The 20296-nt window shown below is 48.8% G+C and overlaps 1 protein-coding gene across 8 annotated transcripts in view; it reads left to right on the top strand.

Annotated features, from left to right (window-relative positions):
- The first annotated feature begins 411 nt into the window (after positions 1-411).
- Positions 412-20296, top strand: part of RAI2 (retinoic acid induced 2) — a 74944-nt gene continuing 55059 nt past the window's right edge. For 7 of the 8 annotated variants that reach the window (XR_006213598.1, XR_006213599.1, XR_006213600.1 and 4 more), the window contains exon 1: positions 1141-1222. The gene's annotated coding sequence lies outside the window, so the exon portion shown is untranslated. Of the gene's footprint in view, positions 636-1140; positions 1223-20296 lie in introns of those variants that run through there. The other variant, XM_042975304.1, reaches the window with a different exon arrangement.

Here is a 20296-nt window from a genome sequence, read left to right as displayed (position 1 = left end):
AGGATCTTCTACGTGTATCACCCTGGCATTTTAGGGGGTGGTCACTGGGCCCTCCCCACCTCTCCCGCCTCCATCAGCCAGCCACTTCCTCTCTTCTGGGCTCCGTTCTGGCTCCTCTTCATCGTGGGGTCTGGAATGGTCCCCAGCCCGCCAGTTGGCAGCAGGATCCCCGCTCTGCCGGCCCTCCTCCGTGTCCATCTCCCCCTCCCCTGGCCCGCGCCTCGGGCGACCCTTCCTCCTGCCACCCTGCGCCGCCCACAGCCACGCCCTCCCCGTGGGCGAGATCACCTGTCCCTCCTTCGCCGCCGCCTCCTCCTTGGGTACCCTCTCGCCCCCCTCCTGCTCCCCCTCCTCCGCCACCTCCCCCAAGCCCTCCCCTTCCCCGCCTCCTCCCACCCCTTGGTGTATATAGTAAAGGCCGGGCGCCGCACGCAGACACACACTCGTCCGGACACAGGCGCACACACACTCACGCACGACCGGCAGCGGCGGCGACAGCGGCTCGGTGACAGCGGCGACGGCGGCTCCCACCGCTGCGCACCCCCTTCAGGCGGCGGGCGGCGAGGCCAGACCGGAGAGTTCCCACACCCGCGACCACCCCGTGGCTTCCTGGAGGCGGCGGCCGCGATCGCGAGGTAGCCACCGCGGTGCCCCCCAGCGCGGGCCGGGGTCCCCCTCCCCCGCCTTCCCCGTGCGGACCTGCCACCGGGACGCAGGGGGCGCGTCGGGCTGGGCGAGCCTGGCGGGGCCCGGCGCCCGGGGAGGGGCCTGCTCCCGTGGGCAGGACGGCGCCCGGAGGCCGGGGCCAGCTGGGAGGGCCGGGCGGGGGCGGGGACGCGCGGGCCGAGGCCGCCACCCGTGCGGCGTCCCCGGGCCCCGCTCCTGCTCCCGGCGCCGCGCACTGGCTGGCGGGGCCGGAGAGGCGGCGCCGGCCGGCGGGGCGGGGGCCCCGAAGTGGGTTTCGGGCCGCCACCAGCGCTGGCACCCGGCACAGAGGGCGGCGCGCGGCGGACTCCGCTCCCGGGCACCGCACCGGGCCGCCTCTGGGCTCTGCCGCTCTGCCCCGGCCCGGAAAACCCGGCGCCTTCCAGGCCCTTCGAAAGATGGATTCTGTTGACGTATCTGGCGGCCCTGGCGAGCCGGGTGGAAAGTTGGGTTTTGCCAGATCGCGCTGGGCTTGTCTTTGTGACGTTCGGCCAGCCCCGCATCCTCCCGAAGCCGGGTGAGTGTGTGTCGGCGCCCCGGGAGCCTTCGAACCCCCCAATGCCCAGACCCGGGGTGGCCGCACCGGCTCGGGCTTTCTGCCATGTTAGGCACCGAGCAGCGTTCTCGCAGCATTTTTGCGTGCGTTTCGGCGGCGCCTTTTGCTGCGGAGGGAGTTACCGCTTCTCTCCGTGTTGGCTTTTTCGTGGTTGAGGTTGTGCTCTGTGTGTTTGCTTGTTTGCCGTTTAAAGCCCGACTATTGTTCAGCATAAGCTCCGCCTGGGTGGGGAAATGGCATCCCACCACAGTTGCCGGCGAGGGGTAGAAATGTTGCCAAACAGCTGCTGCTTTGTGTTTCCCTATCACAAGTCCCTGGAGTAGGTTTGGGGCACGACGGATGGATGGAGAGAGGGATGGGGCATGGAAGAAGAAGGTGGCTTTGGAAGAGCGAATTGTCACCCACCCCATGGCATGCAGTCAGCCTCCCTTTCTGCCTGCCAAACTTTTATGAATATTCCTTTTGTGGCAGGGGGAAGCTTAATGAATTCAGCCCAGTTTTCCAGGGAAAAGCAACCCGGCTTTTAACAATGGTTTGAGAACTTAATCAATGAGAAAGGCGAGGGCGGTGGGGGGGGGGGGGGGAGGAGGCGCTGACACCATATCAGGGATGTGGCTGCTTCTTGCAGAGTCAGGTAGGGGAGAGGTGGGCAGGGCAGAGTGCAGCTCCTGGGTGGCTGAGTTCCGGGAACTGTCGGTAGCTCTTACCTGTGCCCGTTGGAGCCAACCCCATCGTGCCCCCATCTCATGGTCTGCCCAGCCGTGGGCGATCGGGCTTCAGGGGTGCCTTGCGGCAGCGCGCCGGCCGGCCCCCCTCATCTGGCGTTTTTAAGGATGTGTAAATATTTTGCTGAGGATAAGTGACATCAACAGAATGATATTCCGCAGAGCCCGGGTGTGCAGCGATGATAAATAGATACGGCCAAACAAAGTTTTGATAGCCGCAGATTCTCATGGCTCGCTCTGTTTCATTTGGGTCTTTGTTTTTGTTGATTTAGCATTATCTCTCATCCTCTGGTGTGATCCCTTTATTTAGCCGATTTCGGATGCTTCTCTTTAGAACAGAGAGAAAAGCAGCCAGCAGGGAGAAAACAATTCTTAGCCTTGCATACATCATGCAAGGTTTTCTCTGCTTTTCCCCAGGAATCCTTCCCACCGTTGTCTAGATGTCTCTCTTCCTCCTTTTGAGTCTTCAGAATCGTTTGTTGATTGACCAAGAGACTTAAGATAACTTAGAAAATGTGTTGTGATGTGCTTTTGTCACGGTGGAGGGGTGGCAATGTGGGAGGAGGCTAGTGGGGAGGCTCGGGCATGGGAGCTGCTCACCAGGCAGCATTATGCCCCCTCTCGCTGTTTTGTCCTTTGCATTTTCTTCTCAAGAGGAACATGGGGAGCTGTGCCACTTTCAGAAGTCGGGGGTGGGCTGGAGGGCACAGAATCATAAACCAGGTGACATCCCAGTTCATCTGCCCCTTAGAAGCCCCGAGAGGCCACCCACCCACCCCTGAATCCACAGACCCCATAAATATCCTACGAATGACCACTTGAGTGTCATCCCGACTGATTCCCACTAGAGGCATTCCAACGCGCGGCCCAGGCACGGTGAGCCAAGTCAGACTGGAACTTAGGGTATTGGCCGCTTTGGCACCAGCCATGGGACGTTTGCGGGGGGGGGGGGGGGGGGGGGGGGGAGTGCCTCCCCCCCCCCCCCCCCCCGCCCCGCGGAGTCCTTTATCATGCAAAGAAGCACCAGACTTCCAGCTGTGAGGTTTGGCCCCAGGGAAAACCTGCCCATCTCAGGAAAAAATGAGAACACAGTTTTCCGGGTGATGCTAGTTGCCAGTGTAAGAACTTGGTTGGTGGGCAGTTGGGTAAGAACCATAAAATAAATAAAAGGTCTTGTAGCCAGAAAACAGAGCCTCTGAGACAGGGCCTCTGAAAGGCTAGAAAGAAAAAGAAAAATCGAGAGGTGTGTGATGAGGTGTTGCTGGGAGTGCTATAGCACCAGGGGAACAGATACAGCTCTTAGCTACAGTGACCCAACGACTAAATAGGACCGGCCTCCCCAACTCTACTTGATCCTGAACGGAGGTATTCTGTATATGGCAGTGTCCACACACAGTGTGCTCCCAATCTCCGGTAAGAAAATAGCAAGTGTCTATTCTCTGGTTCCTTCCCTAACCTTAGATTTGGGGGGAGGAGGGTATTGGAGGGAAATAAATTAGGAAAGGAATTAACATTTGTTGCTACTCTCTGTCTGCCAAACACTTGACATGTGGGAAACCATGATGTGATGGAGGCATTATTTTACAGATAAGGAATCTGAGGCTCAGAGAAATTTCCAGTCGCGTGTCTGATTCCAGACTTTGGTGGTTATGAGTTAAAGGGGCTATGTGTCCCTCTAACCCCTCTGTCTCTTATTTTTTTCTCCCTAAGGCCAGGGCCCTCAGCCCCTATGCATTCACAACGTATGGTACCTAACTTGGGGGCAGGGAGCCTACCAGTGAGGCAGCCCAGTCAACCCAGGGCACATGCTCATAGCCAAGCAGATAGACCCCAAATAGTCCCAAACTATTTCAGATGGAAAGACTGCCTCTTCCTTTTGGAATCCCCAACGCCCAACCGTTGGTGAATGAATAAGAGTTGAGTGATGAAATGATGGAGCTGATGGAGTGGATGGTGGTGGGGAGGCAGCTGTAAGTCATTGTCAAGGGAGACTCAGCAGGGACAAATGCAGAGATTTTTATGTTTCTCTGGGGACTTGGAGTTCCTGGTGTCATGCTCCATTTCTAGCCTGGGGTAGGTCCAAGATGACAAGTTCTTGCGACATGGGCAAAGATAATTCCCATTTTATAGATGAGGAAAGTGAGGCTAAGACAGCTTAAATAATTTAGCCTGAGGTCCATGGTAGGACCAAAGGATGCATGAGGGATTTCTGACTCTGAACGTCTCAAATAAATAAATTCTCAGTAAAAGTGAGATGAGGTCTTGCTATGCAATTGAATTAGGTAAGCAAGTCCCTTAGCTCCTTTCCAACCAGATGGTAGCCTTTAACCCCTCTGCAGAAACTCTGGAGCCACTGGGAGAGCCAGAATTTGAATCCAGATATGATTCTGTGCCTCCCTAATCAGAATATGAGGGGGACCTCCGAGAATGAGACACTCGAGCAGAGGGAAAGATGGCTAATTGCACTCTCCCCTGCACAAAAGCCTGCGTGGGATTTTGAATTAAGCTTGATTTGGGGAACAGGGTGACATCTTTGCTATAGAGTTGGCAGCTCTTGTCTTTGGAGAATGCCTCTGATTACCACTTCTCCCTCCCACCTGTTTGTCTGCCCGGATGCCCATCATCTCATTCTTTCCAGGCGTCTCCTTTGTGGCTCAAAATGTTTCATGAGCTTCTTAAGTCTACCGCTCTCCTGTGCTCTGATGGCAGCTGGTGAGCAGGTGATTTTGGTGGTCACATTCGTACTTCTGGGTTTTGCACATGACCCTCCTTCCCTCTCCAGCCAGGAACACACACGCAAACACACATACACGCACAAACACAGGCACACGTAATTTGATCATGTTTCTTTATCTGCTTCACCAAATTAGATTGCAAACCCAGAATTGTTATTGAAAGATCGTACGTGACTTTGGTGATCTTCTGTCCCAGCCCCGGCCGTAAACAGATCAGAAGAGCTAATATGGAGGCGGCTCAAGCGGCAGATGCCTTGAGTAGTGATTATACTTGCCGGCCTTCTCACTGCTGTGGAGCGGCCTCCCCATGATGTATGCATGGGCCCCGAGCCTCTCATAAAAGCCTGTTTTAATCTCCCCTTAGACGTGGAGGTGGGCTTCCAGAATATCCCAATCCTTACGATTCCCATTTTCACTGTAATTCTTTGCTCCAATAACTTGATGGCTCACCCTGCACTCACCCGTCACTCTTTCTTCCCACAGCTTTTTGGTCTCTCAGCACTGCACTGTCTATGAGAACTGTTTATGATGAAGGAAATGTTCTGTATCTGCACCATCCCATATAGTAGCCACTAGTCACATGTGGCTATTAAGCAGTCACAAGGTGGCTAGTCCAAAGCAGGATGTGCTATAAGGATAAAATATGCGTGGGATTTCCAAGACTTAGTACAAAAAAAAAAAGGATGCAAGATAGCCCATTAACAATTTTATATCGATTACATGGCACAATGATAGTATTTTGAATATGTTGGTCAAATAAGCTATAATATTAAAATGAGTGTCACCTGTTTCTTTTAATCTTTTTTAATGTACCTACCAGAAACTTAAACAAAATTTTTTTAAGTTTATTTATTTTGAGAGAGAGAGAGAGAGAATGAGTGGGGAGGGGCAGACAGGGAGAGAGAGAATCCCAAGCAGGCTTCACATTGTCAGCACAGAGCCCAATCAGGGGCTCGAACTTACGATCCGTAGGATCATGATCTGAACAAAAATCAGGAGTCGGACAGCTTAACCGACTGAGCCACCCACGTGCCCCTGTACCTACCACAAATTTTTAAATGACGTATGTATTTCTATTAGGCAGTGCTCTTTAGAGCAGACTAACCAGCAACCTGTGTCTTCAGCCTCATAGTACCTCCAGGTATTTTAGGGACATAAATACCCTGTGTCTCCATGGCAGATGGGAGGCATGGGCTGACTCAGTAGCCACAACAGCCTGGCGTCAGGCCACTTTGATTTTCCGTGGCTAAGGAGTCCTTGGGGCGGGGGGGGGGGGGGGGGTTGCACGATCAAGTCTATCCCTGAGCATGCTTGCTCAGCCAAGTGCTCCTGAGGAATGTGGGCTCCTGAAACTCAATGGAGATGAGAGAGCAAGATGGGGGATGGGAACGGACAAGGATGGCTTGAACAAAATGACCCCTTTCCTCTCCTCTCCTCTCCTCCACCTCTCCCCACCTCAGGCTGGTGTCCTTGTCCACTGGGGAGCCGTGTCTTGCCTGGGCAGTTGATTTCCTTGACACCTGGTCTAATAATATCCTTCCTGGGGATTTGTGTTTGGAGAATAGTGTCCCAAGTAGACACCCTAATGGGGAGAGTGGCTTATTTGGGGCTGGAGCCAGTCTTAAAGAAGGGAAAGGATAAGAGAGGATGCACATAGTTATTTCCTGACAGCTTGATCAAAACAAGAGCAAGGAAATAAATACGGTTTCCGTGAGAAAGAGTCAACGCAAGGAAGCCCGCTCTCACGTGCCGTGGTGCGGCAGATGAGGAAACCTGAGCAAGACACAGTTCCTGGAGATGGGGGAAGGGTCACGGCTGGCATTGTAGTCTTCCTGGGCCCTTCTGTGGAGCGCTGGGCATGGCTCGAGTAGATGGAAAGGGCTGGAATAATGAACTTGGGGCTGTGGTGATTTATAGGTCAGGCGCCTGTGGCTCTGGCTCCTGAGGGGGCTGCCCCCACAGGGGACCCTTGGCTGACCTCCTTGAGCTCCTCGGAAGGAGCTGGTTTTGTTTCCCATGGCAGAAGCAGACTGTTTACTGGAGCACAGGAAGAATCCGACATTCTGGCGAAAAATAATTCATTAACAGCCAGGGTATTACCAGTTCCCTGGAAAAGCTCCTCCAGCTGCACTGTAGCAACTGTTCTTTTTCAGCAGCAGATTCGGGCCTCGCTGGCAGCCAAGACTGGGTGTGTTTGGGCGGTTTTTGTCATTGTTGTTATTTTTGCCTTTGTGTGTATGGCCACTTTTGCCTGATAATTCAGAGAAAGGAACCGTGGCCTGGAAGGGTCGAAATGGTATAGCTGTCAGCCATTATTTCCTTCATAGTTTAGAAGCTCTAGGCTGACTCTAGGAACGTGCATTTTTCCTGACCAAAGCCCACCCCCATGCTAGGGGCACGGTACAGCCACACAGAATATTCTAGAACTAAAGGAATTTTATAGACTCTCAACACCTGCTCTTAAGACCCTCTGGAAACAATTGGCGAAGGACTCCCACCCCCAACCCCACCCTCCCACATATGCACAAACATCAGGCAGAACGTCCTGTCTTGGCTGTGTGGGATTCTTTGCTTACTATTAATTGACACAGTGGGGCCAAAGTGTATGATTCATCATCCCAGTTTTGAGGGCATTTGGAAAGCCAGGCAGGCATGACCGAGAGAATGGGCTGCATGTTTTGCTCACTAAAGAATGATTGAATCTACAGTAAATAAAAACGGAATGATTCCGGAAGCTTTTTATGCCCTGGAAAAATCTGCCTTAAAAAAAAGGTGTTTTTGTCTGCTTGTTTGTTTTCTATGCCTCATGTTCAGAAATATGTACCCAGCTAGCAAGAAATGGAAAAGAATGGCATTTCCTTGTTTTAGTGTTTTAAAAACTCTAATTGCAGGTTAAGTGAGATACAAGGTATTGATTTTGGTTTTGTATGGAACATAACTAGATCATCATTTTATTTTATGGGATATTAATTTCCATCCATTTTCACTGATGAAATATGCATTTAAAATGCACCCCTGCCATCATCACGGTATTTCTTTAATGTTCCTGCGTTCAGACTGAGAACCTATGGCATTTATTTGGAAAGGAATAAATACATCCTTAGCTAACACGTAAGCCAACCTTAGATTTCAAAGAAAACGATGTCTTCTCTCTTTGATGACGGCCAAAGATAAGAATATTAAAGGTAAGCATATTTGGCTTTGTCTAGAGCACAGTGTCTCCACCGGGGCACTATTGACATTTGAGGCCAGATTCGTCTTTGTTGGGGGCGGGGGAGGGCTGCACACCGTAGGATTTTAGCAGTCTCCCACTAGATGCCTGTAGCATCGTTCCCTCCCACCACAGTCGTGACAACCAAAAATATCTCCAGACCTTGCCAAATGTCCTCTCGGGGACAGAATTGCCCCTGGTTGGGAAACACTGGTCTAGACCAAGGTTTAATAAGTAATTTGTGGGTTTTGGCAAATTCAATTTGAAATAATAAAAGATGCAATTTATCCTTCTGACTTTTACATATACTGTTCATGGGGGCGATTAATTAACAGTTGGAAGTGGGTCATGTGCCTGACTTAATTCCCAGGTTGGTGGATGAGTCTGTAAGATTGTATAAGCACCAAGATTTTTTTAAGGCAGGCGACCGAATAAGGCATAGGTAATTAATTGGGGGGCACATTGTAATAACTAACGGCTTTGCTGGTTTTTCAGAAAGAGAGTAGGTTTATTCCTCCCTAATTTCTTTTTCATATGCACCTGATTCCAGGCATTGCCTTCAAAGCCACCAGGCGTCTTCCTCTACCCGCCCCCCTCTTCACTGTCATTTCTCCTGTAGCATCTGAAGCCTGAGCCAATTAATTTAGCCCTTTAGTGTACTTGGGAGAGCTACGCGCCGAACACTGTAATAGACTCATTTCAGGTTGTGGCAGCCCTTTACCCACCACTAATTTCTGTTTTCCAGTACTGTTGAGAGAGAAGGTCCGTGGTGGGTAGATGGGGCATTTTTCAAAATTATGGGACGTTCCAATTTAGGTGGTGCTCACAGCTCCTCCCAATTTTCTCCCTCTCGCACACATTTGTTTCCTTGCACCAGTTCCGCTCGGGAAAGAGAATGTCAGCAGAGCTCCTTCAGGCAGCTCGAAGCTGGTAATGCCTGCAGTCGGCAGCGACAAATGAAATGCTGCTGCCGGGACCAGCCCTTAGCCATCTTCTTTCTGAGGTTCCCCTGAAAGGCGAGAAAGGAGGGTCCTGCATTCTCAGGGAAGGCGTCAGGGGGGTAAAGCGTGGAAACGGGGTGAGCGAGAACAGAGGGAGAACAGAGAGTTGGGTCACTCATTACACAGCAAAGTGTCCCGAGGCCAGCCCTACCCGGCCCGTCTTTGAAGTGGGATGGGTGTTTGGGGGTGCTCGAGGACAGAGGCAGGTGCTCGGTGCAGTCAGCGGGGGCCACTTCGTTTTGCCGCCATCCGAGGTAGGCTGACCTCCCGAAGAGTGTCTGAAGGAGCTCAGAGTGTCAGGCTCCGCCGGTGAGGAGAGCTGGACAAGCTGGGCACGGAGGGGTTGGCCAGGCCGCCAGGACACCTTCGTCGGTGCGCTGTAGCCTCACGCGAAGACCAATGTGATTCTTCCCCGTCGTCTTGAAGGAAGAGGCAGTGAGCTTGGCAGGCAGCCACAGCGTGCCAGGCCCAGGCAGCACGTGACGCTTGGTCATTCTAAGCAGCCAGGCCCTCGCAGGCCAGGATTCGGGTGATGACTGCAGCTCTGGGAGAGGAAACAGGATCATCAATCTGGGCTTTGGAGGCCAGTTTCGTGGCGCAGAGGCCACCGGGGCCACTGCTGTGTGCTGCAGAAGCAAACAGACAGGTCCAAGTGGTATGTTGTTCCTCAAAATAATGGCAATGGCGATGGCTGTGAAAAACATTTAGACCCTTGTCATAAAAATGCAAACAGTCTTCCTGCTATAGGGAAAAGCTAAATAAACTCTATTGCAGCTGTATTAAGTAGAAACAGATTTGAAAATGGGGTGTTTTTTTTTTTTTTTTCCTGAGACACTTATTTATAGCAGGTTGGGCAAAGGCTGCCACTATCTTGTGCGGCTCCGGAAGAGTGTTTTCCAGATGGTGCTTGCTGGTTTTCTCTTTATTAAGCTTAGCTGAACACGGCCTCACTTGGAAAGGTTCATAGAAACTGGTGTTATTTTTTTCAGATTACAGCGATCATTGATTGGCCAACAGATCAATGGCTGGGAATGGATTGAGCCTGTGCCGATGAATTTCCTTTTGCATTTTAGAAACAAGAAAAATATCAAGGAAAGCTCAAAATAGGGGTGCTCTCTCTTTGGCTGTATACATAGCAGAGCTTTGAAAATCATATGGGGCTACATTTTATACTAATTTACATTTGCCTTTTTTCTAAATTAATGCCCTTCTTTTTACTAAAATCTCTCCAACATCACTGTTTCCTTTCCAACATCTAAACAATGTCCAGATACATTTCAGATTGAGCAATTAGCTCTGGCTGCAATTTCCTTTTATGAAAAAAAATCACTAACCCGCTAGACTAAATATGAAATTATTGAATGTGAAAATATCAATCTGAGACCATTTGTTCTAGGATCCTTTGTGGCTTATCACTGGCATTTTAAGAAGGCAACAAAGGCTGATTCTGCCCTGCCTTTCCATGCTGGACACACCCACACCAAGAAACCTCAAGCTTTGTTTTTGCTTTTAGGAGCTGTGCAGCTGGGTTTGGGGTCATCCAGACTAATTCTTGACAGCCCAAGCCACACAGGGAAGCATTTTGGAATGTCACGTAAACCGGTGGTCCCCACAGACCAGGCATGGGACAAAATTTCTACCCATTCACAGTGAAATGGAGGAAATGTGAGAATGTAGTGCATTTCTTTTTTAAAGCTAAACCTTTTCCATTTCACAGACCTGCCTTTTATTCTAAAATGGCCTTTCCTGCTTTTCAGGGTGTTAATGTCTCTTTTCTGAATGATCAAGGTAGTACCTGGCATTTGCAGTTTAACATCTTTTCTGGCAAAGTCAGAAGTTGGACTCTCCATTTTTTTTTGTCAGCGTTCCTCATCCAGAACATTGGAAAGTGTGGGATTCACCCAGGAGGCCTAAGTGAATTGTGAAGGGGAGCCATTGTTATGATTCCTAAGCCAGAAAGGCCACCCTGAGCAAGGGTCCTGCTCTGAGTTCCCTCACCCCACTCTTCTGACCCACCGCCAGAGAGCTGGCTTTGTCCCCAGCCCACCTGAAGAACGGGATCGCATCTCCAGAGGAGTTTGAAAGGGAAAACTGGCCTCTTGGACATAATGTCTGAGCGTGCAGCCTGAACTCTGAGAGCCCGGACCTTTTATCCGTGATTCTGTTTTCGACTCTGTTGCCAGCTCACATGGGCTCCACCCACCTTCCTCCTCTCCTCAGCCCTGCCCACTGCTCCCAGAGCCAGGCCTCAGCAGGGCTCACCCAGGTGTGGCCCTGATCTCCTTGCTGGTCTGCTCTACTCCTGTCCTTGCTCCCTCAGCTAATATTCCTCTCAATAAAGCATCTCTCTAACCTCATCACCCCCCAGCTCAAGAACATTCAGTCACTCTCAATTTCCTAATTAGTTAGAATAAAACTCCCATATGGAGCCCTCTTCCCATTTTCCCTATCCATTCTCCCCCTCGTGACTGGCCTTCAGTAGGGAGGATGTCTCTGGGTTGTACAGTTGCTCTGGCTTTTGTTTTCTCATATGGGGGGAGATTTGCAAGAAGGTTGCAAGATCTCTTAGGCGTCTTTCTAGATGAAGAACACTGAAGCCTTGAGTCTAATGTAATGGACCATCCCAGGGATTGTGACATTCATACCTGGAAGGAAGGAAGGAAGGAAGGAAGGAAGGGAGGGAGGGAGGGAGGGAAGAAGGGAGGGAGAGAGGGAGGGAGGGAGGAGGCAGGCTCAAAGAAAGAAAGCAAGCCCCACAGAAAATGAGGTTCTCTGGCTTCATGAATTATAGCCTTCTTACAAGGATTGTACATACTGCTTCTGGATGAGGATGCCACATTTCTGGCCTGCCAACAAATTGGTATTGATTCAACATGGTACTGCTGACTGGTCCTACTGAAAACAGAGCCACTTATAGAAGTTCTGAAATTTGCAATTGAAACACAGTGGAAAGAATCTGTCCTAGCCAATGCAGACTGTCCCTTCCACGAGAAGATATCTCTAATGGCCACTGATAAAATCATAGTAGCAACAATATTACCTGTCATTTATCAGGCTTCTGCTACAGACTGGACAGTTGTCCCAGGTGATTTACACTTACTATTTTATTTCCAGCTTCATAACAGCCTTAATGATGTGAGTGGGTACTATGAGTTTCAATTCATAAAGGAGGAATCGGGGCTCAGAAAGGGTTAGTAACTTACACAAGGTCACACAACCCATAGGAGGTGGAACGGGGCTTCTATACAGCCTGGTTCAATAGAACTTCCATTCTACACTGGAAATGTACTATATGATGGATTGGCTATCCAATATGGTAGCCACTAGCCACAAGTTGCTATTGAGCACTAGAAATGTGACTAGTGTGGCTGAGACCTGACTTGTAAATTTTATTCTTAACTAATTTTATTTTTAATTTTTTCTTAAGCATTTGAAGTGTACAACTCAGTGGTATTAAGTACATTCATATTGTTGTGCGGCTCTCACCACCATCCGTCACCAGAACTCTTTCATCTTGCAAACCGATTCACTGTACCCATTAAACACTAACTACCTGGGACCCCTCCTCCCAGTCCCTGGCAACCACCATTCTGCGTTCTTTTTTCTTTTTCTTTTTCTTTTTCTTTTTCTTTTTCTTTTTCTTTTTCTTTTTCTTTTTCTTTTTCTTTAAATTGCCTCTTTCCCCCCACACCTGAGCCTCTGGTAACCACCATTCTATTCTCTGTTACTATCAGTTTGGCTTTTGTTAATTCCGCACTTAAGTGAGATTATGAATATTTATCTTTCTTTTTAAATGTTAAAATGTAAATTGCCACATGGAGCTAGTGGCTACCGTATTGGACAGCGCAGCTCTAGAACATGCTGATTTCACGGTGCCCTTCTGATCCCAGCTTTCCTGTAATGCCCTCCCAGCCCAGCACAGTCTCTCCCTTTCTCAGAGACCTGTGGACCAGCGGTTCTCAAGGGGCAGTGTGCATTCGGATCACCTGGACAGCTTGTTAAACTACAGATCCCTGGCACCAACCCCCTGAGCAGGTTGGGAGTGAGGCCCAAGAATTTGCAGCTCTAACAAGTGCCCAGGTGCCAGGGCCTTTGGTTGAACATTATCTACCTGGGCTTAGGGACTAATTCCTGCATCTTAAAGTGGTGTAGCCTGAGATTCAGCTGTTCCCTTCTGGTACACAGAGAGCAGTGGTCGCTGGCTCAGCTCAGCTGGGAGAAGCTTTCTTCTTGCTGCTGTCCTGGAGGCCAGGCCCTCTACCAGCCCCAGCTTTATTTGGGCCACAGTTAGCCTTGGTCACTCCCTTGGCAATTGTTCTGGCATGCATTCATTTTAATTTGGAGCTCCTTGGGAGAGGGGATGGAGAACCAGGCGGGGTGAAGAAAGAGGCACGGTCTCTAGGAATTGCCTGACCGCCCTGGTGATGTAAGGCAAGTCTGCACAAAGACGCCTATTTGTTGTCCGATCTGCTGTTCTCTGCAATTAAACAGTAGCAGAAAAGTTAACAAGGAAAGAAAAAAATATGAACCAGGCGAAGCGGACAGATAACGAGCTGTGTCTGCCCACTCTCGTGTCTTCATCCTAATTAAAGTCCTTGTCCCTTTTGGAAGGCAAAGGCCATTTGCCCTGGGGCAGGATTCGAGAGGGTGTGAGTGGCCAGGGGGCCGGGGAGGTCCCCAGAAAGGGGACTGTCGTGTTGGCCACCTTGACTCTTGATCTAGCTTTCATTGGTGCTGAGAATGTTGTTCTTGTTAAAAAAAAAAAAATATATATATATATATACAGGTGTCAAGAAGTAACTGAGCTTACTCATGAAAGTAGCTGTTAGGCTGTTTTTCTTATGAATATTTATACAATAAAAGAGCAATGTGGAATCACTTTTTGTCCAAGTGTGCACAGATCTTCTGTGTTTTCTCCCAGGGAGCCTGTTCTGTTCTCTCGCTGTCTTTCCCCTCTTTGTTTTGTTGTTGTTGTCGTTGTCGTTTCATGTTTGGAGAGCAGGAATCATGTGTCTTTTTTTGTGGCTTGAGCCAAGCAGCACTTCCTAAAGTTCATTTTAATCGGCATGTTTAACAACCCAGCCCTCCTTTGCTCCTGGCAGCCTGCTCCATGGCTCTCAGATGCTGGTGATATGTTTCACACAAAAGTACAAACACACAAATTTCTCCCAGTTTATCTGTTTCCAAAAGCAAGTCTTCAAAGGCATGAACTCAAGGCCTCATTTCTGCTGTTACAGGGGTTCTGTCCCTGTTAATCGGTGGTGAAATGTCAACTTCCTGTGCTTTGAGTACTTCCGTCTACTCAGCTCTGTGTCATCTCCCCACGAGAGAGCTCCAGTGGGGCCCCACCCCCCTCCCTCTTGTCGGTGACACGCCCACTCATCAGGAGTAAGGCCCACCTTCCTCTAGTCAGCTGGACCTACCCTCAACTCCATCTTGGACATTTAGAACATGAAGCTCTTCATCCCCCCATCTGTATGGGATGTTTCTTTCCTTCCTTCAGATCTGTTGCCTGGTCCCATCTCTATAGGGACCAGTGCCAAATGCCCTATGCCTTTTCACCACTTCCGTGGATGGGGTGAAGAACTTCAGGTTCTCCAAATCCACAATGGAGCTGAAACGCCTGACCAGGAATTTTATATATGTGCTTTCACTTAAATCACACGATAATGTTTAGAAACAGCTATTTCAGTTGCAGATGAGGAAACCAAGATGGCAAAAGGGCAGCTTATGGATGATGAGCAGAAAAGGTGGGCAGGGCCCAGGTCATAATGAGTCTTATAAGCCTTGATAAACAACTTGGACTTTATCCTGAACAGTTTCATAGAGGCCAGTGACAGTATCTATTCTTTGTGTTTGGTGCTTTGTCCTAGTGGAGAATCAACTGGGGTAGGATGGAAAGAAGACCAAAAAGGCTCTGTTGCAGTGATCACGGAGAGCAATGACCTTGAACTGAAGCCTCATAGTGGCAGATGCAAGGGGCTAGATTGTAGAAGTTTTGAGGAGGCCAACTATGGGACTTGGTAATGGCTGGTAGGTAGAGTAAATTATGATAACACCCTAGTTTCTGTCATGCAGGCCCCTTGATGGGCCAGGGAACTCAGGAGAGGGGAGACATTGGGTATCTGGGCTCTCCCTCCCTTTGCAGTCAGGCAGGTGGGCCGACAATCTTGGCATTGGCCCATGTAATCATCTGAGCCCTAAACTCTGAAGGGAGTGTATTGAAAACGATGAATGGGCCAAAAACTGGGGGAGAGAAAAGGGAAACTTGACAGACATGGTCACCAGCCGGAGTACCTTCAGTCAGCGGCTTTAAATACACTTTCCAAATTCATATACTCTTTAAATAGGTCAGAATTTGTAAGCAGTGGGTGGCATGGGGTAATCCTGCCAGTTAGGCCTTGACCGGGCCCCGCTGGAAGAGAGGGATTTGGCTAGTGGCCTGCCACTAGGGTGACCAACTGTCGTGGTTCTCCCAGGATTGAGAGGGTTTCTGAGACATGAGACTTTCAGCTTTAAAACCTGGGCAGTCCTGGGCAAACCAGGATGAGTTGGTCAGTCCACCTGCCAGGGGAAGGTGTTGTAACATGGATAGCTGGGCTGGTCGGGGCCAAAGCAGTGAAGACTCAGTTCCTGCCTGGGGACTCAGCATGGCGATGCCACCTCAGAGCGGAAAGGGAGCTCAGGGATGAAAAGGCAAGAATGTATCTCAGGCCCTTTCAGATAACTTTTCTGGGTTCAGATGAAAGGCTTCTCTTAAAATAGGAGCCTGGGAACTCCATTCTGCTCTCCCGGAAACTAGCCTGTGCTGCATCCTCCTTGTAGCCCCTCCCTGCTTCCAATCCTGGGGATTCATCCGGACATTTCGGGTGAATTTCAGGTGAGTGAACAAATACTTTGGTCCTACCAGCATGTCGGACTCAGAGGCCCTTAATCGAATGTGGGAATATTTTAAACTGGGTCCTAGGTGGTCAAAACCATTTCTTTACGTAACACATTCCTACATCCTTGACATTGTAGTTAGAAAAGACTTTTTTTTTTTTTTTTTGAAGAGCAGCAAAATGCAAAATCATTTGTAGCCATAGACCATTTGGATCTTCATCTGCAAAGGAACCATAGCCTTCCGTTATTCATAAGTCTTTTGAAACCAAATGACATTTTTTTTTGTCTTCAAAAGCTTCCCTTCCCCACCCCCACCACAACTATTTCTCTTGCAAAATTAGCCTCAGTCAATAAGCAGACGACACGTGGTAAATGGTAGGACAGAGCCACGCTTAGAATAGAAAGCTAATGAAATAGATTTTTCCTGTGAAGGCCTGTCCCGGTGCAAGCCTCCAGCTCCATCCAGAAATTCAGAGAGACACAGAGGGTGAGGTGACAACGCTCATCTGACACCAGTGTCACCAGTGACAGGGAAACACATCGGCATCTGTTCTCGGCGGTGGGGCGGCAGCAGCAGGAATAAGGACGAGCTCAGTGCAGGGAAGTAAAAGAGAAAGGGGGAAGAAAAGTAAGGATGAGATTCTTCTGGCCACGCGGCTCAGGTAGCGAAGGAGGGAGCAAGGTGCCAAGTGGGACTTCGGTCTTTGGAAAGAGCCTCCGACGGTACCCTGTCCTCTGCTGAATCCGAGAGTGAAACTGAACTTTGTCATTTCTCTGTGCCCTCCTGTGTCACTTCATGGGGAGTGGTTATCAGTTATGGCAAAACTGCCTGCACCACATTCTTACCCAAGCATAAAGGACATGGTGGGTAAAAGCTTAAATAATAGTATCAGCATTTAAAAAAGGTGTTTTATTTCACATACATTTTAAATAGGTCCAAATGTTTAAGCAATGAGGGGATATGGTTTATTCTTTTCTTGGTAATGTTCGGTTTTTAATGGCAGCTATACCAGCTCTATGGATGGGAGAAGTCCTAAAAGTGATCCATTACAGGGTTTTATTTTCAGGTTTTTGTCTAAAATCCTAACATACGTACAGAAAAGTACATGGGCTGTTAAGTGTACGGCTTGAAGAATTTTCACAAACAGCACACCAAGCCACCAGCACCCCATGGAGTTGGAGGCCACACCGGCCCCCAGAAGACCCCCTCCCCATGTCTTTTTCATTACCCCTCACCAACAGTAACCACTGGCTCTCAACAACATGGATTAGTCGTGTCTCACACAGAATTTTCCAGTCGTAGCTTTCTGTAGGAGTACCCCCCAAAAAAAGCCCTTGAGACTTTTTTTTAGGGAGGAGGGCAGAAATTTTCTAATGGTTTGCTTTCTCTGGCTGCTCTGAATTAGGCCTGTTGAACAGGAAGTTTCCGAGCTGTGTCCCTGCTGGTGCAGGGCTTGGGGCAGGCTGGTCTCTGCTGCCCAGGACGATGCCCAGGCTGTGAGCCAGTAGCCTGCCCTTGGCGTCACCTCTGCCAAAGGCAGCCACCAAGCTTGCCTTATCTCGCCCGCGAAAGCCTCTGGCAGATCTTGCAAAGACACGTGTCTAGAAGCATTGAGGACAGGACAATAAAATGGCCGAGAGTCCCCTGAACATATTGGCCTTCCGGAAAAGAAGGTCAGTCACAACCATCATCACAGCATATCCAACGTGCTGGGTTTTTTCCACCTTGCAAATGAGAGCGCAATTGATTAATTTCGCTTCGTCACAGGCTTCGTCGAAGCTTTCGACGTGCTTTCTGCCCCCTTTTCTCACTGCAGGAAGCAAGCAGTACGAGTGCGGGAATAAAGCTATGGAACATACATCGTAATGTGTCTGGAGCAGCATCAGAAAAGGACTTATTTGTTCTCCTGGGCTGTGTAGTGCCGAGTGATTGAATGCTCGCCAAGCTGTCAGTTTTATGAAACAAATTCCCTAACCCCCTTGGCCCAGAGCTTTGCTCAGCCTGAGATGGAAAAGAAATAACTTTTAATAGAAAACTCATTGCTAAAATCTAAGATAAGATTTCAGAGTTACTTCTCTCCTAAGAATAAAATGAAGTATTGAAGAAAGCATTTGATGGGGGACTCGTAGGGAACCTTATTTCTTGGTTCTTGCTTAACAAACTATGTTAATAAAAATATTTAGATCTTCGTGATGCATAATGCATTTTTATTCCTAGTGAGCTAGCCTGTTTGTATACACAGATGTTTCCTGTGGTCCTTCTATCATTGCTTCTGCTTTTTCTGAAACAATATTTCTAGCCGGAAACAGAATCTTATGTTAAGAACCTAAGCCCCTCACAGACCCTGTTAGTTTGAGTGAGGGCATTTTTATTGCTAGATTTGATACTTGGTGGGGGAGGAGGTGGTGGGAGTCTTGTTTTATTCAAAAAATACAGAAAACACTTTGAATAAAAAGATAATGCCATGAACCCACTGTATCAAGACTAAATTATTAGACAATTCTTCCTTGGCTTCTAAATTAGACCTGGCCAATTCATCCAGGCACATTCATTACTGAAGAGCTGGCCGGCTTTCTAGTCTCCGTTCTCACTGTCAAAGCCGCCGTGAGTAATGCCTGCCCTTTCGTACAAACCTTAGGTGTGTTCGACTGGGTTTTACAGATTTTCCAAAGCATTGTTCTCACAGAGCTGCAGTTTCCTTTCCAGCGCCAGGAACACCGTGGCAACACAGTTTACCAGCGCAGTTTCTCTACCACTCTTAGGAACACATGGAAATCAATTAAAAATAAAACCCATCGGCCAGTTGTGCTAAGGAAGGAAATGAGGTTTTACACATCAGCACTTTTCAAAAAAAAAAAAAAAAACTATCTTAATTGAAAAATGGCACGATGCCCTAATGAAAAATTAAGCTTCAGGATTCAGTCCTTAATATCTCAGTGATGAGTGTGTGTTTCCTCCTGTGGCTACCCCTATGAGCGAATTCTGAAAGAATCAGGCAGGGTGTTGAAATAAGATATCACTCAGCGTGACTATTGGAGTGAGGCATCGCCCTGTCTGGCTCGCTTGTCAGTGGCTGCCTATATGCCAGGAGAGGAAGGTTCTGGTTCTTTGAAGTTCTATTTACTGTCTTTAATGTTTTAGTAAATTTTGTTTGTCTATGATAATAAAAGTAATACATACTTATTTTAGAAAATTTGAAAATGTAGAAAGGCAACGAGAAGAGAATAAATATCATCTGTAATCCTGCCACGCAGAGATCACCACTATCAATGACTTTGGTTACTCTCCTTAAGGGTCTTTTGTGCCTATGCGTACATCCTTTCTCTTCTCCGGGAATTTGGAAGGTGTGTTCCACAAGTTGGTTCCCCCCTCCAAACTTCTGTTAACATACATTTCTCTAATTATCAACATCGAGAATGGAAAGGTATCTATATTACCTCTCAGGTGTGACAAAAATTGTCAGGATGTTTATTCCTCTCTCTCTCTCACTGTCCCCCCCCCCCCCCCCCCCCGCCGCACGCCCCACTACCAGGTCTTGTTCACTGCCATCTCCCCAGCACCCAGAACAGCACCTGGCACTTGGCTGTTGCTCAGTAAATGCTGCTGAAGCAATGAGTGAATGGTGAGAGTTTATCCTCACAGGACTTCCAGGAGGTGAGGACTGACTCCTGAGGCCAACCTCTTTCTTTCTCCCTTCCTTTGCTGCCTCTTCCAAGAAGTCTGATGAAGCCATAGGTCCCACCGCTGTCCACTGGGTCTGCTTACCCTGAATTTCCACGTGGGGAGGCGGTGAGAGGTGAAGTGCCCAGTCTTCAGAGTCAAACAGACCAAATTCCCAGGCCTTCAGAGGATGAAGTAATGGGGCAAGTGTCTTCATCTCTCTGGGTGTCAGGGATGCCATCTGAAAAATGGGCAGTGGTGAGACTTGCCCGGCAAGGTGAATGTCAAGTATGCACGGTGCCTGGTACACAGGAGTGATCCAAGATCTGTAGCTGCTAGTGTTGTCCCCGCTTCTCTTTCAAATGACAGCATAAATAAAGAGCCCTCGGGGTCCTGGACATTTTCTTTTCGTATTTCCAGTCATGTCATCTAATGAGTACAGGAGAGTTTCTGATGGGTTACTTTATGCTTCTGTGCCAAGTAAATCAGAAATGGCAAAGAATCAAGTGGGCTTCCTAATAATCTGTGCTTCTCCTGCCATCCCCTGCAGCACGCTTCTTGTTGCATTGCAATTGTGTATCCTTGTTGCCCTGTAATTGTGCATCGGTGTAGCTGGCTCTCTCACTATACAGTGAAAGCACATTGCATCTTGATATCCTGAACCCAAGACCCACAGTGCTGTAACTGAGGAGTCACTCAATATGTATTTGTTGAACGAACGAACGAATGAATGAATGAATGAGTAGTATCAACTTGTCCACATCTTGCCTTATCTCTACCATACCTGGGGGCTTTCTGCCATCTCCTGGATGGCAAAAGC

Source organism: Panthera tigris, chromosome X (assembly GCF_018350195.1).
Source record: "Panthera tigris isolate Pti1 chromosome X, P.tigris_Pti1_mat1.1, whole genome shotgun sequence".
Lineage (NCBI taxonomy): Eukaryota > Metazoa > Chordata > Mammalia > Carnivora > Felidae > Panthera > Panthera tigris.
The sequence above is the reverse complement of the archived record's forward strand: the minus strand, read 5'-3'. Positions and strand labels throughout refer to the sequence as shown.